We start from the raw sequence: 17,129 nt of genomic DNA on the forward strand, positions 1-17,129 counted from the left end.
TAATGAGATGCCCGAAGAAGGAGCGGCATAAGCTTTCCATCGAGCAATTGTTACTATTTCTTTATGCCATAAACCCCAGTATCGTCAAACAAGTGTGTTAAAACAATTTTATGACCTTGGCAAGTAACCGACATACAAGTTGCATAAACTGCTGGTGCACACCTTCTACGTGTTATACTTGCTTGCCAAATGAATGCCTGTCTTCGGACACACATTTTCGGCCTGGTGAGAGGGCTTATGAGCATATGACTGACAAAGAAAAGTATGAGTTTTATTTCCATGCCATTTCAAATAACAAGCCAGCTTCATCCGGAAGTGAAATGACTTAGCTTTCGCTAGTTTAGGCAAGGCTTTGAGATACAGCCTGGATGGAGTACTCTAAGTTTGGCAGAATTTCAAATGGAGCATTTGGCTGTCACCGGTGTTTTAGAAACAGAGATGGCCAGGGACCTGGATCTGCATACGGTTATGTATAATTTCTAATGGCTTTGTCAAGGGGCTTACAGGAAAGAAAATGACATAAGCCGGGGACAAGAGATGTCTCACAGAAGGGTGGGGGCATGAGGAAATTTGTGAGCCATAAGAATGTTTGCTCCAAGGTAGAAGACATTCATTTTTCAGAGAGACAGGAGAACATGCTTTGAAAAACACGGCTTTACTGGGCCCATGGACTATATGTCACTAATGGGGAGTATTGTATACAGCTTCAGGGACCTATAAAACACTGTGTGACAATGCCCCACTTCCAAGCATGGGGACATTCCATGATTCCCAGCAGATGACAGACGCTGCAGGTGGTACAAACACAGCAGTCAGCCTGGTAATGAAAATGGTCACTAAGAGATTAACAGACTAACTGCTGATACATCCTGTGGATATTCCAGACAAAGGCTGACTTGTGTCTTGGCCTGGGCAGAGCGGGCAGGTAGAAGACTAGACTATGTTGCTCAGAAAGGTGTGCAATTCAAAACTCATTCGTTGTTCATTTCAGGAATTTTCTGTCTTTGAACTGTCACTAACAAAAGTCACTGAAAATGGAGCAAGCATTCAATGTCCTTAGCCAAATCTTCACCCCACATTACAGAAAAGATCAAAGACCCTCAGCTAGGCTTAGGGGCCTCACCTCAATAATCCTAGTATTTGGGAGGCTGAGTCAGGAGAATTGCTGTGAGTCTCAAGAAAACAAAACCAAGAATTGACTTACAAGGAAAAGAAACCAAACCCTTTTAAACAAATTCTAAAACTATGCTTTAAAGGAAAGAAAGAAATCAAACAGTCATCTATTGCTCAGTAAAAATAAATTCTTTAGCTAGACCATTTGTTAACTATATCTAATGTGGTGATTTGAATGGAATGGTCCCATAGGTTCATGGGGAGTGACAGTATAAGGGGGTGTGGCCTTTTGGGAGTAGGTGTGGTTTGGTGGAGGAAGTGTGTTATTGGATGATAGGCTTTGAGCTTTCAGAAGCTCAAGGCAGACCTAGTGGCTCACGTTCTCTCTCTGCTGCCTGTGGATCCAGATGCAGAGCTCTCAGCTTCTTCTCCAGCCCCATATCTGCCTGCATGCCACCGTGCTTCCCACCGTGATGACAATGGACTAAATCTCTTAACTGTAAGCCAGCCCCAATTAAATGCTTTCCTTTAAAGAGTTGCCTTGGTCATGTGATGGAGGAGGGTTAACTGTCTATGTGTTACTTTCATTGGTTAATAAAGAAACTGCCTTGGCCTTTTTGATAGGCCAGCCCTTAGGTGGGTGGAGTAGACAGAACAGAATTGTGGGAGAAAGGAAGCAGAGGCAGTCAGACGCCGTAGCTCTGTAGCTCTCCTCCCGAGATGGACCCCGGTTAGACTCGTCCCGGTAAGCCACAGTCAAGTGGCAACACGCACTAATAGAAATGGGTTGAATCAATATGTAAGAGCCAGCCAATGAGAGGTTATGACTAATTGGCCAGGCAGTGTTTAAATGAGTACAGTTTCCGTGTAATTATTTCGGGTAAAGCTAGCCAGGTGGCGGGCAGGGACCCAGCCCGCCCTTCCTTCTACAGTCATGGTGTCTGTTCACAGCAATAAAACCCTAACTAAGACATCCTCTCTCCTACTTTGAACTATGTCTATATCTGCCTCCTTCCTCCTGTGCTCCCTGCAGACTCAGGGTGAGAGCTTCCCATCCAGGTTATTTGACGCTATCTTACTCTATTTATTCAATCCTTCCCAAGTTCATTCATCTTTAAAAAGAATCTTCTTCTGACCCCAAACCCCACCTCTAATCAAAGATAAATATTGTTTTCAAGCTCAAAAAGATTCCAGACAGCCAGGTCTCTGTGATTTCCCCCCTCCATTCCCTCAAATTTCCTTCACTCTGTACATCTGAAGGCCATGCTCCAAGCTTAGTGTTTTTGGACTAGAGCTGCATACTGCTGAGAAATTGCTGAGGAAATAATATCTACTTGGAAGGGTTTTCATGGAGTATGCAGCTCAATGCCAGGGAGTTTGCTGACCATATGCATGGTCCTGGGTTCATTTTTGCTGTTTACAAGAGTATTTATGGTGAGGCTTCAGGAACACGGTACTTTGAATTCATCCCAGGGCTGATAAACAAAACCCAGGACATGAATGCAGCCTATAAATACATTTAGGTAACTTCCCTGTGCTAGGAAGTCATTCCGTTTGTTTGCTTCATTCATTGACTGCACACATCAGGATAATCATTTCTTGTTGTTTGGCTTGTCATACCTGAGGACTATTTTAATATATTGGGTTATATCATGGTCTTTCTTTCACAACTTATTCAACTATGCCCAGTAAAATCTAGAAGAGATTATCATTATTAAACCTTCACAGGTAACTCTATTGCTAACAGAAGTGAGGAAAATCATCAAATAATTTGCTTATAAATTCTTCTGGGTTACTGAAAATTACAGACTATTTTGAAATGTTAGCTGAACAAAGACAACATCACTGAACATGCCAAACTGGGTGAAGAAAAGCCCATGGGACCTCAGCTCTACGCAAAGAACTGTATGCAGCTGTATAGAAAGCTGAAGTAACTTGAAAGACGGCCTTCCTCAATGTCAGGTGGTCATCCCTGGAAACATGCCTGATGCTAGCATCGCACAGACTTAATAGGTTATGTTTAGGAATATGTGTATGTCCATGCAGGCATGCAATAGCAATTGGTTAGAAAGGGGCTTGAGTTTGAAAGAGAGTAGGGAGGCATGGAAAGAGTAGCAGGATGGGAGAAATGCTACGATAAAATCGTACTAAAATAAAATGAGCCATACTTTAAAAATAAAGATAAAAGCATATTTAAGTTTCCAAACTCATAATTTATGAAATGGAGGATTAGAATTATTTTAAAACATCAAAGAACCAAGGGCTCCAAACTTGTTCTTCATGACAAACACCAAAATGAAAAACAAAATCAAAATCTCAACCCCAAAAATATCATTTTTTATCAGTTTCTTCGTGACTATGCACTTTAGTTTTGTCCCAATGCACCTTGGTCCCCTGGTGATATTCTGCTGCGGGAAGACACCTGCCTTGAGCTTTGGAAACTTCAGCTCAACTACTGGAACAAACTCAAAGAAATATAAGTCTGATACAAGTCTTTATTTGAAATATTTCAGCCATCAGGGGTGTGTGTGTGTGTGTGTGTGTGTGTGTGTGCGCGTGTGTGTGTTATCATCTCACAGAAAGTGTTCTTAGCTATTAAAAAACTTTTGTTCTGAGCTTATAGCAGGCCTAGAAGCTTTAACATAAACTCATAGTGGATGAAACACTCTGGTGCAGTTAATTTATTGTTCTAACCAAAAATATTGAGGTGGAAGAGAGAATGCTATTGGGTACACTAAAGAATTCCTTGTAGGATCTTCTTTAATGTTTCTCCTGGACCTGAAGATACATAGTCACTGAGGGCACTGGGACATTTAATCCTGACTCTGAAAATCTGGAGTGGTAACATTTTACCTGCACAAAATTAGCTTTTGATTTAACAGCTCCTCACACAGAGTGCTTCTCTGCTATTGGATATAGCAATAATAAAACAAAGGAAAAGAAAACAAAGCCTGTGAAATTCTTTCTAAAACCTTTTTCCACAGTGTGAGTAAATAATCATTTGACTTTGTGCTTCTGTGGGAAATCCTGAAGTTAGTTTTAAATGTTAAACAAATACAATGTTTTCTAACTGGAAGAACAGACATTGAATGAGTTTTCAGAACTTTTTGTTACACTGAGAGAATAGTATATATGATTTGTAAATAATAACCTGGTATCTTTTGTTCAGTGTGATTTCTAATGTTTTAAATAAGCACAAACTACTGTCACAAGCATCTGTCATAAAGAATATGAGTTTTGTTAAGTGAGTGGAATATGATTTAAACCACTGAGAAGTCAGGGCAGCCAGTGGAAGGCAGAGCCAAGGAACCATCTGCATTTAGGAAAGTTATAAAGAAGATGAAACTAACAATGTAGTGCACTTTGTTAAGGGCGCAAGGGATGCTCTAAAGCAGCTCTTTCTCCACAGACAAAATATGTCCAAGACTCATTAATAAAAACTTTGTAACAAGCCATTTTAGAATTCTGAAAAAAAATGCCCAACAGGTTAATGTTCAACATTAACCTGGTGAACATCAAGGGAACACTGAAAACACTTACTTTGTGTTTCAGAGAGCGTAGATCATGGCAAAGGAATTTTATTCTTCCCAAATTTTCAGCAGGCTGTACAAAGTCAAGGTTTAAAATCTAGACATGGTGATGTATGCCTTTAATCCTAACTACTAAGAAGCTGGGGCAGAAGGGTGGCTGAAAATGATTGACCTGTATGGGATATGTAGCAAATCCTGGTCTTAAAAAACAAAACAAAATATAGAAAACCAAGTTTTCTCCTTACTATTTTCTTTTAAATCTTGTTATAAGTTCATATTTTATTAAAAAATACAACTTTCCTTTTTTTTCTTGAAAGCAACAGATCATATTGTTTTACAAACATAATTTATTTCACACATATATGCTCCTACAAAGAGTTCAGTTGCTAATAGCAACTATAACACTGAACTGGGAAAGATGTAATTAGTAGTTTTATTATAATTCATTGGACAGAGAAGCGAGACACACACACCCTTCACTGACTTAATACTGAGGAGAGGCAAGGACAACAGCTCCGTGAATCCATTAACAAGACCCCAAGGCACAACACGTTTTAAGCATTAAGCCAACATTTCAAATGACATGGATTAACACTTACGCAGCCCACCAGGTCTTGTGCTGCACACCTGCGGTCCTAGCTACTCAGGAAGCTGAGACCCGAGGAGTGGATAAGCACAGAGACCAAGGCCAGCTTGAGCAGTGTAGTGAGATCCTGTCTCTTAACACTAAATACGTAAATAAACAAAAGTGAAACCACAAAGCCTTCTGACCAAAGTAGCTGTTCTTTTTTCAAAAAGTTATTTAGAGATCCAGAGATTATTTATTGATAAGATTATCTTCCCGGTATAAAGCTAAGGAAGGCTACAGGGTATCCAGGTTTAAGCCAATACCTTTAAAACTATGACTTCTATTGATGTGAATCAGTTTGTCAGACTTCAGTGCTAATTTACATTAACCCAATTTATATAATCCATTACCATAAGTAATTGTGGGTGATTTTTATCAGTAAGCAGTTATTAAAAGTTTTGGAATTTCAGAGGGGTTAGTGTCAGCTACTGTCAATGCAAACACAAATCTGGTAGTCACATTCAGGGAAACCTACAGGCTGTGAATTGCTGCTTTGTATTCAAATTTTAATGAGCGAACTAGAATTGTACATTCGTGGTGTGGAACTTTATGCTTTGATCTATACACACATCATGGAATAGCAACATTCATCGTGTTAACTCACCATGGTATCACACAGGTTACTGTGAGGAGAATACTCAACCCTAGGACTCTAACCATTTTCAGTTATAAAATATACTGCCGTCGATTGCAGCCACAACAATGTGCGACTGATTTCTTGAGTCATGCTTTGACTACCACCTCCCACCCCTTCATCTCTGCCTCATTCCTTCATCCAGTTTCTCTGGGTTCTGATATACCTCCGCTTTGGCTTAGTTTTGTTCTTGCTTTGTTTTGAATTCAAGTGTTTTCAAAGAATCTGGCTTATCTAAGGAGTTCTTTTGATTATGTAGTCTTGCATTCTTATATAAAGGCATTTCTTAGCTATGAGTTAAGAGAAATTCTTTCAAAAGTAACGTCTAGGTAGGAGAAGTTTAGCTTCTTTATCTTCTACAGTGTGGAGAGATGAGATTTATATTAGTCTTCTTATTTTCTATAAACCAATTACAAGGGAGCTGCTTTAATTTGTGAGACTTTAAAATCTAGTTAGTGCTAATGGAAGTAGGAAATATTTTATACTGCTACAATAGATAAAGCGTTTTCTTAATTACAGATGTACAGGCAGATAGCTTGCAGCTCTGGTTCTGGTGCCTCAGCTATGGCAAAGTAATATCAGAAGTTCACTGTCCTAGCCTTAGAGAGATGTGCCTTTGGAGTAGGCCTACCATGAATCCTTTGATTGATATGTGTGCACAAGCAGGTAAAGAGATACAGAATAAGGAAAAGGTTAATTTGCCGCCATGTATTGGGCAGAGGACACTAGACCCACATCATTTTGTTAGCTATCAAAAAATTATTAGGGCCATGCCACAAAATTATCTTTCCAGTCACTGCCACCGTTATTGAAGAACGTGATAATTTATATATTCCATATGAAGATAGGGACCAGGTACCTAGAAAGGCAATGACCAGAAACAGACAACATAGGAGCAAAAGGAAGAGAGAGAATAAGAGGGAGAGAGAGAGAGAGAGAGAGAGAGAGAGAGAGAGAGAGAGAGAGAGAGAGAGGAGAGGGGGAGAGAAGAGAGGAAGATAGATAAGAAAGCTTGATCCGTTGACTTGGGCATCTTGACCATACCACCAAAACCTCTAGTGTACAATTTTCAAAACCTGAAAATGACTTTACAAAACATGACTCATATAATTCCACATGCCAAACATATCCCTGAAGATGCTAGATACTAAGACAGTCAGACAGCCAAGGGCGAGGAAAGTTCAGAAGTTCAGAGAGACAATCTGAGGACCCAACCATTTGTAGTGTAGCTGAAAAGGAAGTCATTGCTCACTGAGTTGTCTGCGCTTTTGGCTTTATGGGTCCGCTGCTTGATCCCAGTCTGCCATCGTGGGAAGCAGCAGCAGTCACGAGTTTAAACCAGCAGAGGTGGGAGACATTCTGAGCACCTCGCCCACTGTGTCAGACTGTATTCCATAAAATCAGGAGCCAAAATGACCCCTGCCTTGTCTGTGCCAGGCATTTGGTCATAGTATGAAAAAAGTTCATTGTTTAACCACTGGACAATTCATTAACACTCCCAAACTGAGAGAAGTTATATGTGCCAGAGCGGGAATCGAGCCGTGGACCGGAGACAGGCAGCACTGACCTTCAAACGCCGGTCCCTAACGGACCTACTTCTGTCTTCTCAGCCCTGTATCCCAAGGGTTCCACAGCATGCTATAGCAGCATGGTTAAGGAAGAAGCGCTCAAAACAAGAATCCGAGGGGGCACTCCAGGCGCAAAGTACAACAAACATTCTCTGAACAGTGAAATAAATCTTAGTATGTCTGGTAAACTGTGCTAAGCTGTGCCCTGATACGTCACTGAAGAGATTGGAAAAAACAAAACAAAACAAAACAAAACAAAACAAAACACCAAAACCATGCTGCCTACTTTCTCTCTGACTTTTAGCCTTAGTTTAGTGTGGCAAATATTTTCATTGCACACTTCTGGAGCAGGCTTTCTCTTCGAGCCTCCAATCAGCTCCCGATCAAGACAAGGAGACTGATCATTAGTTCCGAATGTCTGGCCTTATCCTATGCTTGCCCACTCACTCTTACAACTTAGTTAACCTGTTTCTCTCCACCTATGTGTTACCTCAGGCTTTGTACTTTTCTTTCATTTTATGTGTCCTACTCCATGTCTGTCTGTCTGTCAGTCTGTCTGTCAGCTGCCTGACTGGCCCTGGGTCTCTCCCTCTCTTTCCACCTCATTCTGTTGCTCCAACCTCATAAAAGTGTCAAGAAAATTAAAGCATTCAATGGCAGTTTGAAACCTGGCCTTGCTGGGTCCTTGGAAGGGTAGTGAGCATATTTATTCAGGATCCTGAAAGTTCAAGAATAGTGTATTGAGAACTTGAGAGCATGCCTTATAATCACAAAGAGCTGATGAATGATTGACCATTCAAGACCAGTTTTGGCAACACGCCATCACTGATGTTTGGCCATGCTTCCTGCCTCCTGCACTCTGTATTGGTAGAGTGGGAAAAGACAACACCAAACACAGGAAACCTTTTCCTCATATTCCATTTCCTTCTTGAGTGCAGCACTGTAGTGTAGACACTTGACCCATGTATTATCTGTACGAAAGAGTAAATAATCTTTAAGACCTGGGGAAATGGAAAAATGAAGTGTTATTAACTTTGTAACATAGTCAGTGATCAAAGCTGGGATTGACAAATTGATACACTCTATAGAGCCCTCCCCCTCTTTGGACACAACGTCTCCCATAGCCCAGACTGACCTGAAACTGGTGGTGTATAGCACAGGGTGACCTTGAACTCCCTACCCCACAGCTGCCTTGTGAGTTTCTACACTAAGACTCTGATCCACATTGAGGTTGCAGGCTTCTAGACAAGCTGTCTGCCAGCTCAGAGAGATCTCCATCCCTCTTCCAGACTTTTAACACAGGACTCATATCTACAGGGGTCCAGTGAAGAGACCATGGCTCCAATTCCAGACGCTTACTAAGGGAAAGAAGTGATGATCTTCTTTCCCTAAATAAACATTTTCATTGGTACACGAAAATCGTAGTTGCTATTGCTCACTCTGCTTCTTGCTCTATATTTTCAATTTACAAACTTGACTGAAATGTTTTAAAATTTAAATTTTATGTGTTAAAAGGGAACAATCATCTTTTAGTTTACTACAGAAGTAGATTGCTATAAAGGAGTTTCAGAGCTATCTGTTTTGTAATTTCTCAACTAGATAACTATACTCTGTGGCTTGGAAAAGCATCCCTAAGAAACCCTTGGTTGAAAGGCGTAGTGGTTGGCCATTACACTTTGAGATAGAGCACTAATAGCTCACAAACTCTTCTGTTTTCAGACCTCTGGCGTTCAAGGTGGCTCAAACTAAAACAGTATAACTATCTAGAGCCTTGAATGAGAAAATAAAATTTCTCAGAATGAGATAACATGTTCTTCTGTCACTACCGACCTGGCCTACTTTCCCACCTTTTAAATCCTTACTTGGATATCGTATCTGTTCCCTCTTTCTGCAGTAACTTCACATGAACATCATCCCTCTGGACTGAAGCTATGATTTATAGATTCATATCATATTATGCTTGTAACATTGCAGCTAAATTATTTTTCATGTTTGGGCAAAACAAAGTTTGAAGTTTTTGAGTAAGATTCACCACTCTATTCCTGCAATAGAAAAAAAAAAAATATGGCCGGTTCTCGTTAAAATACTCGTTTACAATCCCGGCACTTGGGAGGAAGAGGCAGGAGAATTGGTACAGGTTTGAAGCCAGTCTTGTCTACATAGCAAGCTCTAGAGCAGCCAGAGCTACAAGATAAAACTCTATCTCAAGACAACAGCAAAAAATGGCTTGTGCTATTAGATATCAGCCAATTTTGATAGGGAAAAGGTTGCTTGGTTAATATTATCTCCAATAATGATGTACATTTTGAAGTTGCAACTGTGCACATAGTAGTTTGCAAAGTATTCTATGACTGAAAGTTGTGGTGGCATTTATTGAGTTTCATCCAGCATTTCTGTGAGTCCGTTCTCTCTCACTTCTATTTATGGATACTTGTAACTCTGATCACAAGCTACGTTCCTCAAGTAAAGGTTGTTACAATAATAAAGTTAGTTGCTGGAGAGGAATTCACTATCTTTGCTTGGTGATCCAGCCTATTGATGGGAAAATATGAGTGTTTGAGAGTTTGAGTTTTTAAAGCCTTTCCAGAATTCTCAGAGACTGGTAGTTCTATTGGAGCCTCTAGAAGGAAAGCAGTAGCCAAGTCTATGCCTGCTTTTGAGTCTAATGAAAACAGTCATGAAATTTTCTAATAACTTACTTGTGACAATTCCAATCTTCAGAGAATTTTATCCATGGGAAGTGAGTGTATTAAAAAAAAATCAAAGATGTCTGAGTTGTTGGATGAACTTCCTTGTCATTTGCAGAGAACAAACGTCTCTCTCTCTTCTCTTCCCCCTCCTTCCCTCTCATTTTCATCTCTCCATTTATTGGCATATCAGCAAAATGCTCATCTATGTTTGTGTTTATTGGATATCGGTGTACATGTAACTGCAGGGACTTTCCTTACTGCAAATGATATCAGTCTCCCCAAAGGGGTTCTTTGCCTTTGGTATCCAAGGTGAATCTTGGAATCTGCATTCTACTTAAGGGCCTGAAATGGTTCTGGTAGGAGGACACCAGCACCACAATTTGTAAACACTGTCATTTATACAACTGGGCTCACATTTGCGTTTTCTTCACTGCTAGATTCTTAGTGGATATAGCTATGTTCTTAGTGGTACAGCATGTTATAGTATATTTTTATACTCGTTAATATTAATATATTATCATGACAGGCAAGTGTAGGAGAGAGTTTAGTACTCCATTAGTCCCACTTGGCTTTGGATTATGTACACCTCCCTCTTGTGATAACATTTTGGTAGCCTTGTTCCTTCTCATGCATGTACTATGCACACACAGACCCTCCAAACAATGCACCTAGCAACGTTGAAACCTTGTATCTTATCACACATACTACAATCCCTGAATGATAGAATAGGTTTCTCTGTCCTCGGCAGCAGCACAATTTAGACCGTATCTATTGGAGTATATTCCAGTGTATGTGGGTAAGAGGAATAGAGGGAGAAAACTGGCTTGAATCGGTTTGGGGTGCGTATGTAGCCCAACTTGCAAGGAGAATCCCCTAGTTACTCCTTTATGTCAATGCATATTTGGATGTGCATCTGCTTATAATCTGATTAGAGAGAGGGATGTGTGTACTATGGAAAATGAATGTATGACCTAATGTATCATGTGAAATAAATAAAATTATCCATGCCATACCCCTTAAAAATCAAACTTCTCAGGAATCCCAGTTTTAAAAAGTTTTAATCAGTTAATTGGGGGCAATTGAACATTCTTAGTATGTAGCCTGTTGTAAATCCCGATAGCATGCCCCTCTATAATCTGCAGCATGGTATCACTCTGAGTGAAGTCATCTTGCTTCTTTTGCAGGTGTTTGTGAGCCCTTATTTTCGTTGGTTAAGAGGTCAAGAACCTAGAAACACCTGGCTTCTGCATCCACCACTGGCAGGTACTGTGATACATGTGATAACATATAAGGCAACTTAGCAGAAGGACATGTTTACATCTCCTGTAGCCGTTTTCTCTTTTGGGCTAACTTAATTAAGGTAGTGGCATCTGCCAACTGAGTGATTTCTCTATCAGATTTGGATGTACTGGCAGACCAGGAGCAAGATGAATGAATCAGTCAAAAGGCTTAATATAGCTATTTTTTATGCTGCCAGATAATAGGGAAAAAAAAACAGCACAGAAAAAGATTCCCGATGACAGAAGATTGTGAGCTCTTGCTCTTAGTTATTAGTGTTGAGAAATGAATGACAAAAAATGACAAAAAAAGGAATGTGTGGAATAAATTAATGAAAGAGTTATTTATTTAAGTCTGATCTAGATGGTAAATGAGTAAATTGAAAGCCTTGGTAATTGTTTTTAAGAAGTTTAAAAAAAAGTTAATGCATTTCTCATGCACCATGAGATAGCTTTCAATTGGGAAGTTCTGTTAGTAAAACCTATGTAGAACCAATTACTGCAGTTTGGATGTGAAATGTCCCTGACGGGAGAGAGAGCTTAAGCTATGAGGCTCCAACTTAGGAACTGGATGTGCACGGATCTCTGGTATATGCTGACTTAAAGTCTTCCAGGTTTGTGACTGTGTTTCAAGTGCTGGGGAAGCCTTCACACTGCTTTGCACATTGGCTGCAGAAGTTTACATGGCCACCAGCAGAGAATACTGTCACAGTTCCATGCCTTGCTGATGGCCATTCATTGGGGTGAGATGGAATCTCAAAAAAACATCCCCATATGTTCTTTCGTGATGACTAAGGATGCTGAGGACTTTGAAAAGGAAAAATTTTACAATGTATCTTATTACTTATTTGTGTGTGTGCACGCACATGCGCTCGCGCACATGTCCATAGGGACCAGAGGGATAGGACCTTGGGGCTGGAGATCCAGGCAGTTGTGCGTCGCCTCATATGAGCACTGAGAACTCATCTCAGGCACTCTGCCGTGAGCTCGTAACTGCTGATCCACCCCGTCCCCGAAACTGATGAGCACTTTCTAAAACTATGTGATGGTTATGTGTATTTCTTCCTTGGAGAACTTCCTGCTTGGTTCATTAGACAGTTTATGGGTTGGATGATTAGACAATTTATAGGTTGCTGTTTTAGCATTCAATAGTTCATTATTAATCCCGGACACGAATGTCCTGTCTGCCTTGTAGCTGAAGATACTTCCCCCATTATGTTGATGGCATCTTCCATTCTTCTGATTAATTTCCCTTTGCCGTGTGGAAAGCTATAAATTTATGTAATAAATACCATTTCTTCATTCCTCGGGTTATTTCCTGGGCTACTGGAGTTCTTTTGAAGAGAATTCTTGCCTGTGCCTGCATCTTGACATGTTCTGGTTTTTCCATAGCAGTTTCAAACTTTTGGGTCTTACATGAGACTCTGTGGTTCACTTTGAACTGATTTGTGTTTATGCAGAATATGAGACATAAATCTAGTCCAGTTCTTCATATGTGCAAATCTCCCTTTGACCCCACCCTTTGTAGACAGCTTGCTTTTCTTCACTGTATGTCTATGATCCTTTGTCAAAAAGTAGGTGGTTGCTGCTACTTGTGTAAGTTTACTTCTGAGTCCCATGTTACATATCACTGCTCTATGTGCCTGTCTTTGCCTTTTTGCTCTTACCATTCTGTTTATATTACTGTGGTGTGTGGTATAGTTTTCAGATGAGGTATTGCATCTCCAGTATTGTTCATTCTGTGTAGATGACTTTGGCTATTTGGGCCAATTTTCGATGATTTCACATGAATTTTTCCAGTTCTGAGGAATATCATTGAGAGTTTTGAGGGGAAATTGAATTGAATCTATAGATTGCTTTGATAATGTAGTCATTTTACAGCACCAATTCTGCCAATCCACAAGCCTGAGAGGTCTTTACAACCTAAAATGTCCTCTTTGGTTTCATTCTTCAGTGCCTTAGGATTGTTTTTGTGGAAGCCTTTCACCTCTTTGGCTAGGTTTATTACAAGGTATTTTATTCTATTTTTGGTGGGTAACCTTGAATGAATGGGATATTTTTTTTCCCTAAACAATTTTGTTACTGACATGGAGAGGCTAATGGGTTTTATGTATTGATTTTATATTCTGCCACTTTGCTGAAACTGTTTACCAGACCTAAGGGTTTTCTGCTGGAGTCCTTCTGGTTTTTTATTGAAGACCATTTCGTGTAAACAGGCATAATTTGACTTCGTTTCTTGTTTAAATTCCTTTTATTCCTTCTACCTTATTGCTCCAGCTAAGACTTTCAGCGCTGTATTTAATAAGAGTGGAGAACATAGAAATCCATTGTCTTTCCATAGTTTAGAGGAAATGCTCACAGTTTTTCACCATCTAGCACAATGCTATGGTTTTTCTATTGGTTCTTCACATGTGGCCTTTGTTATGCTGTGGCATGTTCCCTGTTCTCCTAGTGTCCACGGGATGGCTACAGTGAAGGGAAGTTCAACCTTTTCTGCAGCTGCTGAGATGAATATGTGATTTCTGTCTGTAAATTTATTTATGAACTTCATTAAATTTATTGATTTATGTGTTTTGCACCATCCTTGCACCGCTGGAACGAACTCTTTTGGTCCCAGAGCTTGTTCATCTTAATATGTTAATGAATTCAACTTTCCAGGATTTTATTGAAAAGTTTTCAGTCTTTGTTCTTCATGTAAATTGACCTTTGGTTTTCTTTCTTTGTTGTTCTTAGTCACTTTGGGTATCGGAGTGATGCTGGCTTCAAAGAGGGAGTTCATTAGTGTCCTTCACTTTCTGTTTTATGCAGCATTTTGAGGAATATTAATCAGCTGTTCTTTAAAGGTTTGGTGGGATTTGGCAGTGAATCTGTCTTTTTGTGCTGAGAGACATTTTATTACTGCTTCAATCTCTATGAGTGATATAAATCTTTAAAATGTTTACATCTTCTTGATTTAATTTTGGTAGGTCAACTATATCTAGGAATTTCTCTATGTCCTCTAGATTTTCCTCTTTGGCAGAGGATATAATATTCCAAAGTAAGCATAGCTTATGATACTGAGCTAAGTGTGTGCCCCCAGACTGTAATTCCTCACACCCCGAAACACGCATGAAGATCCACTCTCACTTCCTCTTCACATTAACACTTTCACCACTACAAACCGAGTTCCTTAAGGGTATGACATAATCAGAAGGCACACAGTGTGAGTAAACATTGATTTCTTTTTCTGCATTGTGTCCCAGCAAATATATGCCAGGAATTGGTATCCTCCAGGTGTCCAGTGCATCTGTGCTTCCTCCTAAAACCTCAAATATCTCATAAGCAGTTGTGTAAGGTTTCTGTGAAGATCTAGGGTTTTTTTTTGTCACAGAAATGGCAAAGGATGATGGGTTTGGAATTTTCTGAAAATGCATTTGGTCCACATAATTAATAGCCTATGTTTAAAGTAAACCTCAAGTACTATGAACATGTACAGACAGTTGTTTTTGTCAACAGGATCAAACCAAATGTTATGCTTAATTTATGATCTAAATATATGCTATTTGAAATTTTAAATAATGCTCCCCTGCTCTAAAGCATTAACTACACTCCTCAGGAAAGCTGAGTGACTTCATTGGCTTCCAATGTCAGGCGCCCGATCTAATATTAATATGCACCTCTAATTACATAGTTGAGGAAATGAAGACTCAGATTAAATGACCTTTGTATATCACAGACCGTACATCCTCCAAGACTGAATGCTGTGCATTGCCCAGCAGGTCAGTGAACAGAGCACACAATCTCAACTCTTCCTGATGGATGCCACCCAGAGAAAGCAGTGGAGGAGGCACAGGTTAAACTTCGCCATTAAGAAGCCCCGTTCTATTTTTTAACTAGGGAAAATGCTTGTAGAAGTAGAATATCAGAACTGCAGGTGCTATGGTTTTGTCCCTCTTATTGTTCAGTGAATGTATTCCTTAAGTGATCTGTGTCTGAAATCCAGTGAAGAGAAAGACGTGCCCGACTCGCCTCAGATTGTTGCCAGTTCCTTCCCTCTCTGGACACGCATGTTCTCCCATTCAGAGGTGCAGACTGTATTTCCTTTTCTTTCTCATTGATGCTGACTTTAGAGACTGGTTTCATCAAACAGTGGGCAGAAGAAGTGAACTGGTATCTGGGAGGTTTAGGGACACCTAGAAGTTTCTGCTTGGGTACTCTCTCATAGGAGAACCGCTCCTTGGGAAACCCAAAGGCCATGGAAACCTGAGGACTATGGGACTCACACATTTGAAGAGACAGAAATGTGAGTATCCGGTCACTCTCCAGCTCCTGCAGTCAGCCCCAGCCAGGGCAGACCCCGAGGGAAGCCTTCATCTGAGAGAACCCCACAGGTCCCTTTCTCAATCGGCCATCATACAACGGAGATGAACCATCCCGCTCAGACATCCTTGAATTTCTGACCCATAAGAAGCAACACAAAATAATTTTCACTGAACTTGGAATTACCCATCAAGGATTCAAGCAGGGTAGAATGGTCGTGTGCTCTTTCTCATCAACATAATTGTGGGAGTCCCCATTAATTGACTAGTCATGGGAAGACAATTAGTTTAGCTTCTTATTTACTATTGATTAGAATTTAGGCTCTACAAAGTTTCACACAGATTTACAGAGGATTAAATTTGATTAGAGCCACATATGGATGCAAATGATTTCAGACTGATTAAAAACATAAGCTTACAACTTGTGACTTTATTCCATAGCAGGGTATTTTCTGGTTTTCCGTGTGATGTATCAGTCTTATCCAGAATTCGTTCCTTCACTGACTGTATTGCTGGCACCTTCTATGAACTTTTAAAAACTTTGAAGTATACTCCCTATATACTATATCTTATTTTAATTAGCATCTGCAGTGTTGCAAATTGTGTAATTAATTGTTCCCCATGGTGGGGATTACATTCCTTCTTTCACACAGCTCAGCCAAGTGCAGTGGATTGGAGGTGCATGTTTCCAGTTGGAAATGGAATTGCAGTGTTTTGGAGAACCGCAAAGAGATTCTATCTAGAAATACATTGAGTATGTTTATTTCTCCCTACCTCTGACAGCATTTCTCTGGTCTTTTCACACACAATACACATTAAAAACAAACAAACAAAACTCTCCATTTTTAAATGGTGCGCCCAAATCTGCTGTATCTTAGACTATGAGGAATGAAGAATCTCCTTTGGTTTGTGTCTGTCTTTACTCAAGTCTGACACTACAGTTTAGAATTTAAATGTCCCCCAATGTCCATAGGCTGAAGACACAGTTGTCCCTTGCAGTACTACTGGGAGGACAGTCTTTAAGGTGGGTGTGGGCCTAGTGGGAGAAAGTTAGGGCTTGGAGGACATGGTCTTGAAGGGGTATTGGACCCTGGCCCCTCTTTCCTCTTAGTATTATTTAGGCTTAGAGCCACCATGGTCGGACAGCTCTTCTTGATCATGTGTTCCTACTGTGATGTTTGACTTGACCATAGGTCCAGAGCATTTTGGTCAATGAGCATGGATTGAAACCTAAGAAACTAGGAGCTCAAATATCATTTCCCCTTTTAGATTATTTATCTGGTGAAGTTTTACAGCCATGGAAAGCTAACTGACACATATATTGCTCATGATTATTTTTGGTTGTCAGCTTGACTATGTCTAGAAGTAATTAAAACCCAAGTGGCTTAGTC

Source organism: Myodes glareolus, chromosome 20 (genome assembly GCF_982192425.1).
Source record: "Myodes glareolus chromosome 20, mMyoGla1.1, whole genome shotgun sequence".
NCBI lineage: Eukaryota > Metazoa > Chordata > Mammalia > Rodentia > Cricetidae > Myodes > Myodes glareolus.